The 13,647-nt window shown below is 44.9% G+C and overlaps 2 non-coding genes across 2 annotated transcripts; one reads left to right on the forward strand and one right to left on the reverse strand.

Moving 5' to 3' along the window:
- Positions 1-5,656: 5,656 nt before the first annotated feature.
- Positions 5,657-5,728, reverse strand: TRNAG-UCC (transfer RNA glycine (anticodon UCC)). Its single transcript has one exon. It is a non-coding gene; the product is annotated as a tRNA-Gly (tRNA).
- Positions 5,729-13,575: 7,847 nt separating this feature from the next.
- On the forward strand, positions 13,576-13,647 carry TRNAG-UCC (transfer RNA glycine (anticodon UCC)). Its single transcript has one exon. It is a non-coding gene; the product is annotated as a tRNA-Gly (tRNA).

A 13,647-nucleotide genomic window follows, 5' to 3' on the forward strand; every position in this document is an offset into this window, starting at 1 on the left:
TGGTGAAAAAAGGCAGATATTGGACTGTTCCCTGTAGAAATTCAAAATAAGAATGAAGAATGTATCTATTTATGAAGACTTACAGTCCTTCTTGCACAAAATTCATAGAAGAAGAAAGTTTTAATGAAGTTCAGCCGTAGGAAGGCATTTTTCCCTCTCAGCCGTTTCTTCTCTAAGTGAGTCTAATCCTCCCAACATCCATCTGAGCTGACTAATAGAGCAGTCAGTGTGTGCACAGTGCTGCACAGAAGCAGAAAGGCTAACACAAAGACACTGAGTGACTTGCTCAACCAGAAATGCACTCGGTGTCAGCTGAGGGACTAGAGCCCAAAAGGTCTCGGCTGCCAACTTCTGTGCTGAGACCGCTAGACAGAACTGTTGATTATTCATTCACTTGCACAACCAAATTGGGAACCCCACAGAAGGCCACTGAAATGATCTGATGAGCAGCGGAGGACAGCTCTCTACCTCCTCTGCCAGGTGACTAGCGCTAAGCTGATGATTTCCTAAATTCTCAGATGAGATGGGACTTGTGCATGCATTTACTGCATGGCAGCCTGTTCCACCAGGAGGCTGTAAGAAGTATGCAGGGGGATCAGATGAGCATCACTTCAGCCCAGCAGATCCAGGCTGCTCTGGTTGCTGCTAATGTCCATTGCAGCTGCCTCTCCTGGCCTTGGAGATGGAGATGCTCATCCTAAACTTTGCAATCTTCCTGACTTTACTCTCCCTCATTCAGGATTACATAAACTTGGTGCAAAGAAGGAAACCTGAGAGAATGGGTGAGGCAGAAATGAAAATATCTGGGTGTGCGAGTGCCCTCCTTCATCATCAATAGTCAGGTTTTGCCTTCAACTCTGCAATATGCAGCGAGTCCCAGGCTGGTTTTGTCCCCTCACAACCATGTGAGCTCTGGCATGAGGACGCAATGACAGCCGAAATATAATGTCAAGACTGAAACCATGGTTCTGGGAAAGGAAGAGGGGATATCCCTTGAATCTGAATGAATGAGATTTTGCTCCACACTAGTGCATGCTGGTGGAATCAATACCCCTCACGTGTGCTGTACGGTTATGTTGTTTGAAGTGATCTGGATTCCCCACGCCAAAGCAGCAAGAGCAGCGAGAGTTTTCTCTACAGAGCCACTATATCAGCTTTTCTACATTCCTCATTCTTTTGGTTATATAAGCTCTTGAAAAATATAGATTAATCTCTTTGCAGCAAGTCATGGGCACTCAGGTCTTGACAGAAATGGGGAATCACAGTTAGAAAAACTAAATCCTGCCTTTGTTTCCCAGACTTTAAACTACAGATTAATTTGACAGATATGTCCTCAAATCAGAGAGTGCAACTCTGTGTTCAACTCTTTTCAGTCTATGTGGTACCCACAATGAAGTGGAAGAGCGCTGTGGCTCTGTTTTCCTTCTGCATTGTTCAGGCTCCTAGTGCACAAGGAGCACTTGGAGCACGTGGAGTCTTGTTTATTATGAACTACCTTCATAATGATGGAGGCATCCTGAGATTTAGTGTCCTCTGGGATGCTTTGGATGCAGAAAGGCAGAACTGTTCTAAGGGGTCTGGTGTGATCTATCAACAGAGCTGACGAGTGCAATGCAGAGTCCTCTGGGCCAGGTCTACATAAGCTAATCCCAGATCAGTTGTGATGACCAGTGTGGCACAGAGGTTTCCACTCCACAAGTACAGTGCTGTGGGCCCAAGCCTGCATTCCTGGATACCTCTGTGTTCCATGCTATACATCTACCCAGCCTGTGCAGGCAAAGGCATCTACTCCATCATGTGGGTCCCTGAGGCTGGCAGATATATCCCCGAGTCAGAGTGTAAGTCTGTGTTCTATCCTGTCCAGGTGCAGACCTCACTCAGGAGTGCTTACAGTCTGTGCTGCCATCAGCTTGAATCTAGGGGTAACTGAACACTGCTGCTGTGTCAGATGAGGTTTTGTGAAACTCTTTCTCATAACCAGTCCAAGGGAACTTGGGATTCTTTGCAAGTGGTTTCTATGTCTAGAGCACATTCGTATGTCCCATTGCTGGGGAGGTCTGAGAGGCAAAATAGCTCACAAATCCTGTGACCCATTGGTTGATGCATGGCTTTTATTTCAAAGCCTTTAATTCCCATCCACATCTTCCCTTTGTTGCTTGATCTGAAATGCATCCTCTCAAGCTTCCAGACTGGAAGGCTGCCTGAGAGGCTTTGACATACAGGGGACTGAGCTTGTAACAGCTGGTCCACATAGCTGTGGTGATGTGTCCACGATGACTTTGTCTTTCCTGAAGCTGGGCATTGGACAAGCAGATACATGTCAGTACATTCAAATTGATCAAATCTCCGGACCAGCCTTTTTGGAAAGAAAGTGCAAGCGGGAGTTAATGTGATGCTGGTCATCAGCAACCACAAGAGTTATGAAAGCAAAGCTGACAAATGGGGAGAGAATGCAGAGGAGAGCAATAAAAATAATAAAAGCTTCCATAATCAAAACCAGTAGATTTGAGATAAGGAGAGCTGAGAGTTTCCCTATTGTTTAGAAGCCAGAAGCAAGGCATACGTGTCTGTAGCTTTCACACTCTTGATTTCCTCTCTTTTCCGGTAGCTTGGTATACAGTCAGCTCCTGCATGCTTCCCTGCAGTAGCTCAGAGCTTCACAACTTTTGGGAAACAATGGAGACACATGAGCTTTGCAAGCCAGCGTTGACGGTTGCTTTCCTTGAGGGCTCAGTCGCTACCGATACATCTACACAACCAGTGTGCTTCTATTTTGCCTGGTGTAGACATTGTGATGTCAGGCATGCTTCTATGAAGTGTTTTCTTACTGCGTTGGATTAATCTTCTAAGCCTGAGCAACCTGGAAGTCAGCTGGACCTGTTTGAATGGCCTGCCATGCTTTCAGAGGCATCATTCACATAGGTAGTGTTGCCTATTCCTCTGTTTTTAATACATATCTCCAGGGTCACAGACAAAGCCAACAAGCTCAGAGATTTTTGAAAATGGTGTCCTGCAGGAGCTGAATTTATAAATTGCCTTCATTTGCTTTACATTCTGGTGAGAAGTGGTGAGCGCGGTGCCCTGGCTGGAGCAGGAGAAAGGTTGCTTCTACACATCTCTTTGTGTGTGCCTGTTTCTGTGATTGCATAACTCAAAATACCCCAAACCTAGTACTGCACACAGGGACAGACTGCTGAGTCGGTGTCACCTTCATCTGAGCTACTGATCTGTAAGGTTTGGTCTGGCTTTAGCATGGTAAACATGCTTGTTCTGCAGTTATGTGGAACAGAGGACTGCAGAGAGGGTTCCTTCTAGCTCCAACCCTTCTGTGGAGAGTCGTGCTTACGGTGTCACTAATAATAGTGGTTGGTATTTGGTTTCACTGATAATCTATGGGGAAATCTGTGTGTGCTGGATATGCAGGGTTATGGATGACAGCAATCACTCATCCCCATGTGTCTTGATGCACCTCTGTGTTGGAAACAAGTTCCTTGCAGCTGTAGTCGATAGGCCACCTACTGTCCAGCTGTTTCTCCTGTCAGAAGACAGAGCTGTTTGTTCATAAATGCTTTCCAGCAAAGGAAGGAGAAAATATGGGCTGCCTGATTTACATCACTCTCCTCAGATGACGAAGAAGAGTGCAGAGCAAAACCTGTGCAAGTGGTGTATCTTCGTCAGGCTTTGCACAAAAAGGGAATTTAACATATACTTAGCCATTCTAAATTCTGATCCATAAAAGTGAGGTATTCAAATTGAGTATTTGTAGTAGCTGCTGTTGTTCAAGTGGCATTAGTGTTGTTCAAATGACGTTGTTAGTGATTTTCTGAAGAGGACTAAGATGTAGTGTTTCATCTCTTGGGAATGTACTTGCCTGGTTTGACAAGGTAACAGCTGTGGAAAGGAGAAAGGAAATCCCCTCCTGTCTGGTGTACCCTGCTTGGCAGAGATAGACAGTATTTAGCATAGTAGCCTGATAGAGGCTTCAGTTTCCAGTGTCACTCTTAATTCCAGGGAAGGCTTTCCCTTTAATGATGATGCCCAAATCTTCAGATGTACCTAGTAGGCAAAACATTTCAAAATGTGTCACCAAATACTGCGTATTTGCAACTTCAAAACAGAAAACATAGCTGTACCTTAAGGAAAAGTGATATGTAGTAGTAAGGCATGATAAATCTGATGTAACAAGGGGGAACTCTTCTCTGACTGCCAGCAGCATGTAATCGCCATCCCTGAGGAATGGAAGGAAACACACCAAACTCCGGGAATACCTCTTCTGATTGCCAAAATACGTTCTTCTCCAAAACATCCCTCCCCTTTGCGAATGTTTCCTCTTCCATCATGGGTGCGATCCAGACTGCTGTGTAACACATGGAGAGGTTGTTACTGATGTCAGTAGATCTTGCCCTGTATAAAGTGACCAGTAGAAGCTGCTTCCCAGTCAGTGTCTGTGGAGCTGACTGAAAAGCAGAGTTTTCGGAAACTATGAAATACCCTTTCTCATGGAATCTGGGGCCTCACATGATTCCTCCGCTTATCTGACAAGCTAGTGCATCCAGCTTTTCACAGTTGTTTTTCCCAGCTCCCCTGATACACCAAGTCCAAGGTACTGACAAAAAGTAAGGCAGAAAAAATCTTGATCATATGGACGGAAATAGTCTTGGATAGATCCCCCAAGCCTGTTGTAGGCCTGGAGGTACACCAACAGCTTGAGGACACTGAGGCTGTGGGTGTGCTCATCAGCTGCTGGGCATCCAGACTAGTGAGCTTTTGCAGTGTTGGCTGTGACACTTGAATGGCAGCCAAGAATACAGGAACCTGGCAATATGACTTTTATAAGGCACTATGGAGAATCACCAACTGGATCACTGTCAGTTGCTTTTGGACACTCTTGGAAACCTATAAAGACATGGAATTTTGGCTTTGATTTCAAAGAACTAAATGTGTTTAGAAAAGTTGCTTTAGTTAGAGAGTGCAATCTTATAAGAGAAAAGAATTGGCTAGATAATGGGTGAAATCACAGTGGTGCCAACTTGGAGCATTAAGGAAATACTCTCCTGTTTTGGTTGACTGCAGTAGACAGACAGCTATTGGTGGTTCTTTTAGCCTGGGAATAGAGGTTTGAATTGCTTTGTCTTGCTGGAATGTGCCATGTATCCTTAGGGATAAAACAGAAGTGAGCAGAGAAAAGGGAACTGCATTGAGTAAGTAGTACAGTATGGCATGTTGTATGTTGTACATCATCAAAGGTTTCTGTATGATGTACAGACTTGGGCTATTCAAAAGTAATGTTGCAGTGGTATGCTTTCTCGACTTACATTGATGGCATGTTTATCTTTAATGTGTTTCAGTGACACTGTAATTTTAATGCTAATAGTTTGTCATGTTGTTTGCTTTATTGTATGAAACATGACCAGTGTTTTCTAAGGTATTTTGGCATTCATTCATAGATTCATACTATCATGCAATGGTTAGAGTTGGGAAGGACTTTAACATCATCTACTAGTTCCAACTGCCGTGCCATGGATAGGGATGCCTCACACTAGACTAAGTTGTTCAAAGTCCTATTCAAATTGGCCTTGAACACTGCCAGGGATGAAGCATTTGCCACTTCTTTTGACAAACTGTTCCAGTGACTCAGCACCCCAAAAGGGAGCTCTGCGTTGGCCGGGAATCGAACCCGGGTCAACTGCTTGGAAGGCAGCTATGCTAACCACTATACCACCAACGCCTGGCAGTCCTTTCCCAATCCTGTTGGATGAGAGAAGCTATTCCAGTTGGATGTGAGAATTGGTAGAGGGCTGAGAAGCAAAACACAACAGAGAAAATGCCAGCCAGAGAACACAGTGGGGGTAATGTTAAACCCAATATATTATAGGTACAAGGTTAACACTATTAGTAAGGTGTAATGGATCCTCAGTGCTGCTCATTTTGGATGTCTGTCTTCTCTGTGCAACAAGGGGCGTGGATCACAGTCACAAAGCATAGGCAAGAACTCCTAAAAATAGAAGGGGCTTGAAACAGAATATCCTGAACTGACCCATTCATGTCTATGTAGAAGAATGACATAATACACACAGAGTTGGTGGAACCACTTGCATACTGTATGAAGGGCTTTATTCAGCATTTCCAGGAGAGACTTGTTTGATGCTAACCTGAAGAGCTGGCAAGGGGTGGAGCACTTTGGCTCTGGTTCAGGAAAGCACAACATTCAGCATTCAACAAGATTTACAGGTATTCTTGACGTCACGCACATGTTCAAATGTCCTGCTGGCCTGTAGCCCCCTTGTTTAGCACCTGGCAGAACCAACTTTAGAACGGTGGAGTGGGCAGAGAAGTGTTAACCATCAGAACCAGTGCCTGGAAATCGATGTGGTGTATTGGACTTAAGCCCGCTCTCCTTCTTCTTTATGAAGAACTAATCGGGAAATGTTTCAATCTGGTTTTTAAAGGATCCTTGTAGGACTGACCCCTATATCTTGTAGGTTTCTGCAAAACTCTTGTTGCCTTCACTGGGGCAGGGTTTGGTCTTCAGAGTCTCTGCAGAAAGGAACACCTGTCCTGTGAAAAGGGAGATGCTGTGGTGGCTGTAACTCTGTCAGCAGCTCAGCAAACGTATCTTTGTTCTAGTGGTAGATCATCAGCTGCTCTGTGTGCTCTGGCATGATGGGCTCTTACACTGCTGGTTCTTGTGGGCTGTGAGGAGCAGCCAGGCACAGGGCACTGCTCACATGTTGCAATCAGGCACTTGCAGCAAGGTACAGCCATGGGCGGCGTCTTCATCAGTCGCTGCCTTCCCCGTGCAGTGCCACACCACCCATGCACAGGCAGACGTGACAGGGCTTGGCCTTGGGCTTGCTATGGCAGGTCTCCCATTAGTAATCTAAAGAGCATTGAAAACTTTCCTAAGGACAGGCAGTGGTGTGCTGCGTCCTGTGATCTTGGGAATTGATTTGGAGAAAACTCCAGGTACAAACTCGCCAACATTTTCAAGTTGACAAACAGGTATTCTTTATTGCGGCACCTGGAGACACAGGTGATAGCTCTTCCTACCATGTCTGCCCGTACGGCTGCACAGGCCACCCTTATGTAGTCACTGGGCATACATACATATTCATGAGGCTACACATGAATTACATGATTTTCCAGAAAGTTCCCCACATGCATACAAAATTGTGGTGGTGGTCTTTGAGGGTCGTTTTTTTCTCCCAACATTCTTTATAACTTCTGGCAGTCTTTGAAGCACCAGCTTAATTAACATTACAGACATAGCAATCATCCTGTCCTTTTACTTATCAATTAGTTTAACTGCTCCCACCCTGGACATGTGCTAGTCCCAGATACTCCCCAGTAGACATTTACACCAGCTTAATGGGTTCATTAACACCACAAGCATAGCAATTATACTGTCCTTCTACTTATCACTTAGTTTATCTGTGTCCACCCTGGACATCAGCTAGTCCCAGATACTCCCCATCCCCAGGTCCTGATTTTCTATTCTGTTTTCTTGCACTTCTTGTACTAAGGTCATAAGGACCTAAAACTATGTCAACTACCTTCAAGCACCGCAGTTATTTTCTATTGCAAATCCATCAAACTTAACATTACATAGAACCGATTACATTTTGTGCTTTTGTGCCTCCTTGTCTCGGAATCTGAAAGCAAAACTTCACCATTCCTCTTCAGCCGATGCAAGCATGAGCTGCAGTGACATTTTTGTTCTTGTTCTGTTGGGAGTGTAGAGTGAGTTTGCTTTCTTTGGTAAAACACCACTGCTGTCTTCTCTGCGGTATGTAATGCCTGGCAAGAGTGAATGATGGAGCTGAGTCTTGGAGCACCTTCTATCTTCACAGCAGGGAGGCTGCTAAAGGGAAAGCCTTTATTCATCTATGAATGTTTTTTAGTTGGCTATAGCAAACCACAGCTTGTTTTCTTAGATACGTACATGGGGAAATATTCTGTGTTCTGGGTATGCTTTCACATACCAAGGGCACAAACCTCACTGGAAATTCATAAGGACTGTGATCCCTGTTTATTTTTTCAAATTATAGACAAAGGAGGGCAAAAAGATGTATTTAGAAAATTCTGTCTTCCCTTTGATGCTTGGATTGTCAAGAGACAAAATGATGAAGTCCCTTGAATCTGTCTTAATGGTACAGGTAACAACAAATTCCCCATACAGCGTAACTGCATTTGTGGAATTACTCTGATCTTTGGCTGATGACTACTGGTCAGGCTGTACAGGCTGGTAGCTTCCTGAACTCAGAGGGCTGAAGCACCTCTGCTATGAAGACAGGCTGAGGCATTTGGTCTTCTTCAGCCTGGAGAAGAGAAGGCTCCAGTGGGACCTGAGAGCAGCTGTCCTTTACCTAAAGGGTGTACAAGAAACCTGGAGAGGTGTGTAGTGACAGGACACAGTGGAATGGGTTCGTTTGACAGAGAATACATTTAGATTAGATATTAGGAAAAAAATCTTCACTATGACAGTGGTGAGACAGTGGCTCAGGTTGCCCAGAGAATCTGTGGCTGCCCTATATCTGGGACTGTTCAAGGCCAGGTTGGATGGGGCTTTGAGCAACCTGGTGTACAGTGCCGCACAGAAGCAGAAAGGCTAACGCAAAGACACTGAGTGACTTGCTCAACCAGAAATGCACTCGGTGTCAGCTGAGGGACTAGAGCCCAAGAGGTCTCAGCTGCCAACTTCTGTGCTGAGACCGCTAGACAGAACTGTTGATTATTCATTCACTTGCACAACCAAATTGGGAACCCCACAGAAGGCCACTGAAATGATCTGATGAGCAGCGGAGGACAGCTCTCTACCTCCTCTGCCAGGTGACTAGCGCTAAGCTGATGATTTCCTAAATTCTCAGATGAGATGGGACTTGTGCATGCATTTACTGCATGGCAGCCTGTTCCACCAGGAGGCTGTAAGAAGTATGCAGGGGGATCAGATGAGCATCACTTCAGCCCAGCAGATCCAGGCTGCTCTGGTTGCTGCTAATGTCCATTGCAGCTGCCTCTCCTGGCCTTGGAGATGGAGATGCTCATCCTAAACTTTGCAGCCATCCTGACTTTACTCTCCCTCATGTCGGATAAAGAGTTACATAAATTTAGTGATGAGGAGGAAACTTTGGAAAATGAGTGAAGCAGAAAATATCTGGGTATGCAAAACCTCAACGGTCAGGTTTTGCCTTCAGCTCTGCACTATACAGTGGGTCTTAGGTTGTTGTTCTTCCTTCACAAACATGTAAGCTCTGGCAAGAGGGGATACAGCGACATCCCTAATATGATGGCAAGAGTGAATCCCTGGTTCTAGGTAAAGGAAGAGGGGATATCCCTTGAATCTGAATGTACGTGGGATTTTCTACACGCTAGTGCATGCCAGAGGAATCAATACCCCTCACGTGTGTTGTATGATTAATGTTGTTTGAAGTGATCTGGATTCCCTATGACAAAGCAGCAAGAACAGCAAGAATTTACAGAGCCACTCTATCAGCTTTTCTACATTCCTCATTCTTATGGTTATATAAGCTCTTGAAAAATATAAATTAACCTCTTTGCAGCAAGTCACAGCACTTGGATTTTAACAGAATTAGGAAATCAGGTTAGAAATCCTAATCCTGCCTTTGTTTCCTGAACATTAAACTCCAGATTAATTTGACAGATGTCTGAGCCTCATGAATATTGCTATTGTCTCTCTCTGAATAATAAGCCTGATGATTGCTACACTCTTTGTTGCCAGCATACTTTAATAGCATGCTCATTACAACTAAAAATATAGACCACATCAACTAGTTTTTGTGTTGTTTTTTCCTTTCATATGGTCATAAAAAATGCATTTGAAAGGAAGATTTGACGTATTTCCAATTTTGTTAAAAGAAATGCTGTAGAAAGAACTGGAAAATACATAAAATCTGTTGCTAAGGATCTCTCAGGGCTGGAAATGCTTTCACCTTTTTACAGTCTCTCTGCATATCAAAGCTGGGTCAACTTCCCAAGGACTCACTGGCACTGGGCCTACACCAGGGTGGCTGGATCAGGAGGAAATTCATGGAGGAACAGGGCTGCAGGCAGGGCACTTCCATGCTCTGATGGTATCTGGCTCCTACAATGACTTTGCAAAACCACAGACTTTTGGGCACAGTCTCAAGAATCCCAAAGACTTCTCCTAAATGCTGTGACAGGTTTGCTGGCCCATGGCAATTCTTCACAGAAAAGTCATCCTTTTGTCCCCAGAGGGAACGAGGCCAGTTCCAGTAGTCCACTTATAGTCCCCAGAAGATCTCAGGAGGACAAAGATGGCTGATGTAAGGCTTCCATGTTGGTTCTTTTCTGTGTAAAGATCCTAATGTACAGCCCCTGCTTTCGCGGCGCTCCCTTCTCCTCAGCTTTTGGTGAGTGTGACAAGAATCATTCAAGGAACTGGATGAGTAAGTCAAGAAAAAAATAAATCATTGCTCAGGCCCAGCTAAACCTCTTTGTCTCATTCTTCATTCCAGCCAAATCCCATGGGAATGCGCTAGGCTCATGTTGCTGGTCCTACCACCCATGCTACTGACTGATGTGCCTTTCTCCAGGTTTGCCAGACTTCTCACCCTCAGGAAGTTTTCCCTGTTTCTGTCCTGAAGAGGACTCTGTTAATACCTGCCCTCCTTCTCTTGGCAGCCTTTTACAAAATGCTAAATCCTCATTTCCTCAGCGAGGGTCTAATATCTTCCGTTATTAAAAACACTGAAACACAAGCTCATCCAGAGGTATGACCTTGACTGGATCCGTGACTACTGATCCTTGATTCTTGACCTCAACCTTTGATCCTGAGCTCTGACCTCTGTGACCAAATTTTAACCTTTGACCTAACTGCTGGCACTCAGATCCCAACCCAAGCACTGATTCCCACCTATGACCTCTGACGCTGACACCTGACCCCAGGCCCAAATCCCTGACCCACTAACTCTGATCTGAACCCTGATTCTGATGCATGACCTTTGACTCTTGACCCCATCCTAAGATCTTTAACCTTGCCCATGGCCACTGATCATGACATGTGACCTTTGGCCCTTATCAATCACCTTTCACCTTTCGCCCCAATATGTGACATTTGACTCCTGAACACACCCCACCCGTTCCCCCTCCCAGACACCTGACCTTTCACCTGCCTTGAAACTTTTTACTTTTGACCCCCAGTTATCTTTTAACTCAAACCTCTGACATTTTACCTTTGACAAAATCCATGACTTCTGGCACCAATCCATGAATGTTGGCCCATCCACAACGTTTTACCCTGCACTCCTGATCCCCAGCTTTTGACAAATATGTGATCTTTGACCCATGACCTTTAACACTGATCCACAATCTTTGATCTTTTGACCCAAAATTATGATCTTTGTCTATGACTCTCTGCTTTTTGACCCTGTCCCAATCCCTGATTACTGATCAGTGATCAAATAATTTTGCCAACAATTTGTGTCCTTCAACTCTAATCAGTGACTTTTGATCTTTGACCCCAGTTGATGAACACTGACTACAACATTTGGCCTTGGAACCCAACTGCAGGCTTTGACCCTGACCCATACCCTTTGACCCCGTCTGTGAGCCCTGAAGCTGACTGCAACCTTTGATGCTGACCCATGACATTTGACCTGGATTTTGACCAAGACTTTTGACATTTACCTCCATCCTTGACCCAATCTGTAATCTTCGAAACCTGACATTTAAGACAACCTTGATCATCAATGTTATGGTATCAAAAAACTTCACTAACTAAACATTTTCAATAAACACAGAGACCAAGAAACAAGGGAGCTGTCTGAAGTCAATGGACAAACGGGCTGACACCAACCTTCTCTCTCAAATCTGTACTCTGCCTGCTGAACCATAAAAAACAAAGACTGGACTTTTTGATGCTAGAACACACTAGTTTTCTAATTGACATCCTTGGCAAATTAAAAAATTATATGAAAACAGAGAACAGCAAATAGCCTTCTCCTGAGACCTCTGCAAGTAGGAGCTGGTTCCTAGTTGGATTATTAGCACTTGCTTAGGATTACCTATGTCTTATGTGAAAGCATATTCAGAACACAGAATATTTCCACATGAACTTGTCTAAGAAAACAAGCTGTAGTTGGCTATAGCCAACAAAAATCATTCATAGATGAATAAAGGCTTTCCCTTTAGTAGCCTCCCTGCTGTGAAGATAGAAGGTGCTCCAAGACTCAGCTCCATCATTCACTCTTGCCAGGCATTACATACCACAGAGAAGACAACAGAGGTGTTTTACCAAAGGAAGCAAACTCACGGTACACTTCCAACAGAACAAGAACAAAAATGCCCTTGCAGCTCAAGCTTGTGTAGCCAGAAAAGGAATGGTGAAGTTTTGCCTTTGGATTCCCAAGATCACAGGACCCAGCACACCACTGCCTGTCCTTGGGAAAGTTTTCAATGCTCTTTAGATTACTAATGGGAGACCTGCCATAGCAAGCCCAAGGCCAAGCCCTGTCACGTCTGCCTGTGCATGGGTGGTGTGGCACTGCATGGGGAAGGCAGCGACTGATGAAGACACCGCCCATGGCTGTACCTTGCTGCAAGTGCCTGATTGCAACATGTGAGCAGTGCCCTGTGCCCAGCTGCTCCTCACAGCCCACAAGAACCAGCTGTGTAAGAGCCCATCATGCCAGAGCACACCGAGCAGCTGATGATCTACCACTAGAACAAAGATACGTTTGCTGAGCTGCTGACAGAGAGCTACAGCCACCACAGCATCTCCCTTTTCACAGGACAGGTGTTCCTTTCTGCAGAGACTCTGAAGACCAAACCCTGCCCCAGTGAAGGCAACAAGAGTTTTGCAGAAACCTACAAGATACAGGGGTCAGTCCTACACAGACTCTTCCAAAACCAGCTTGTAACGTTTCCAGACTTGGTTTTGATAACGAAGGGGATGGGGCTTAAGGGCAGCGCACCAGATACTGGTTGTGATAACAGCCCATTCCACCATTCTAAAGTTGGTCCTGCAAGGTGCTAAACAGGCAGGCTACAGGCCAGCAGGACATTTGAACATGTGCGTGACATCAAGAATAGCTGTAAATCTTGTTGAATGCTGAATGTTGTGCTTTCCTGAACCAGAGCCAAAGTGCTCCACCCCTTGCCAGCTCTTCAGGTTAGCATCAAACAAGTCTCTCCTGGAAATGCTGAATAAAGCCCTTCATACAGTATGCAAATGGTTCCACTAAGTCCATGTGTATTATGTCATCCTTCTACATAGACATGAATGGGTCAGTTCAGGATATTCTGTTTCAAGCCCCTTCTATTTTTAGGAGCTCTTGCCTATGCTTTGTGACTGTGATCCACGCCCCTTGTTGCACAGAGAAGACAGACTTCCAAAATGAGCAGCACTGAGGATCCATTACATCTTACTAATAGTGTTAACCTTGTACCTATAATACATTGGGTTTAACATTATCCCCACTGTGTTCTCTGGCTGGCATTTTTCTCTGTTGTGTTTTGTTTCTCAGCCCTCTACCAATTCTCTCATCCAACTGGAATAGCTTCTTTCATCCAACAGGATTGGGAAAGAACTGCCAGGCGTTGGTGGTATAGTGGTTAGCATAGCTGCCTTCCAAGCAGTTGACCCGGGTTCGATTCCCGGCCAACGCA

The sequence above is a fragment of the Neopsephotus bourkii genome, unplaced genomic scaffold, assembly GCF_033783945.1.
Source record: "Neopsephotus bourkii isolate Nb327-2 ecotype Australia unplaced genomic scaffold, CSIRO-AGI_Nbou_v1 NB_1589, whole genome shotgun sequence".
NCBI lineage: Eukaryota > Metazoa > Chordata > Aves > Psittaciformes > Psittacidae > Neopsephotus > Neopsephotus bourkii.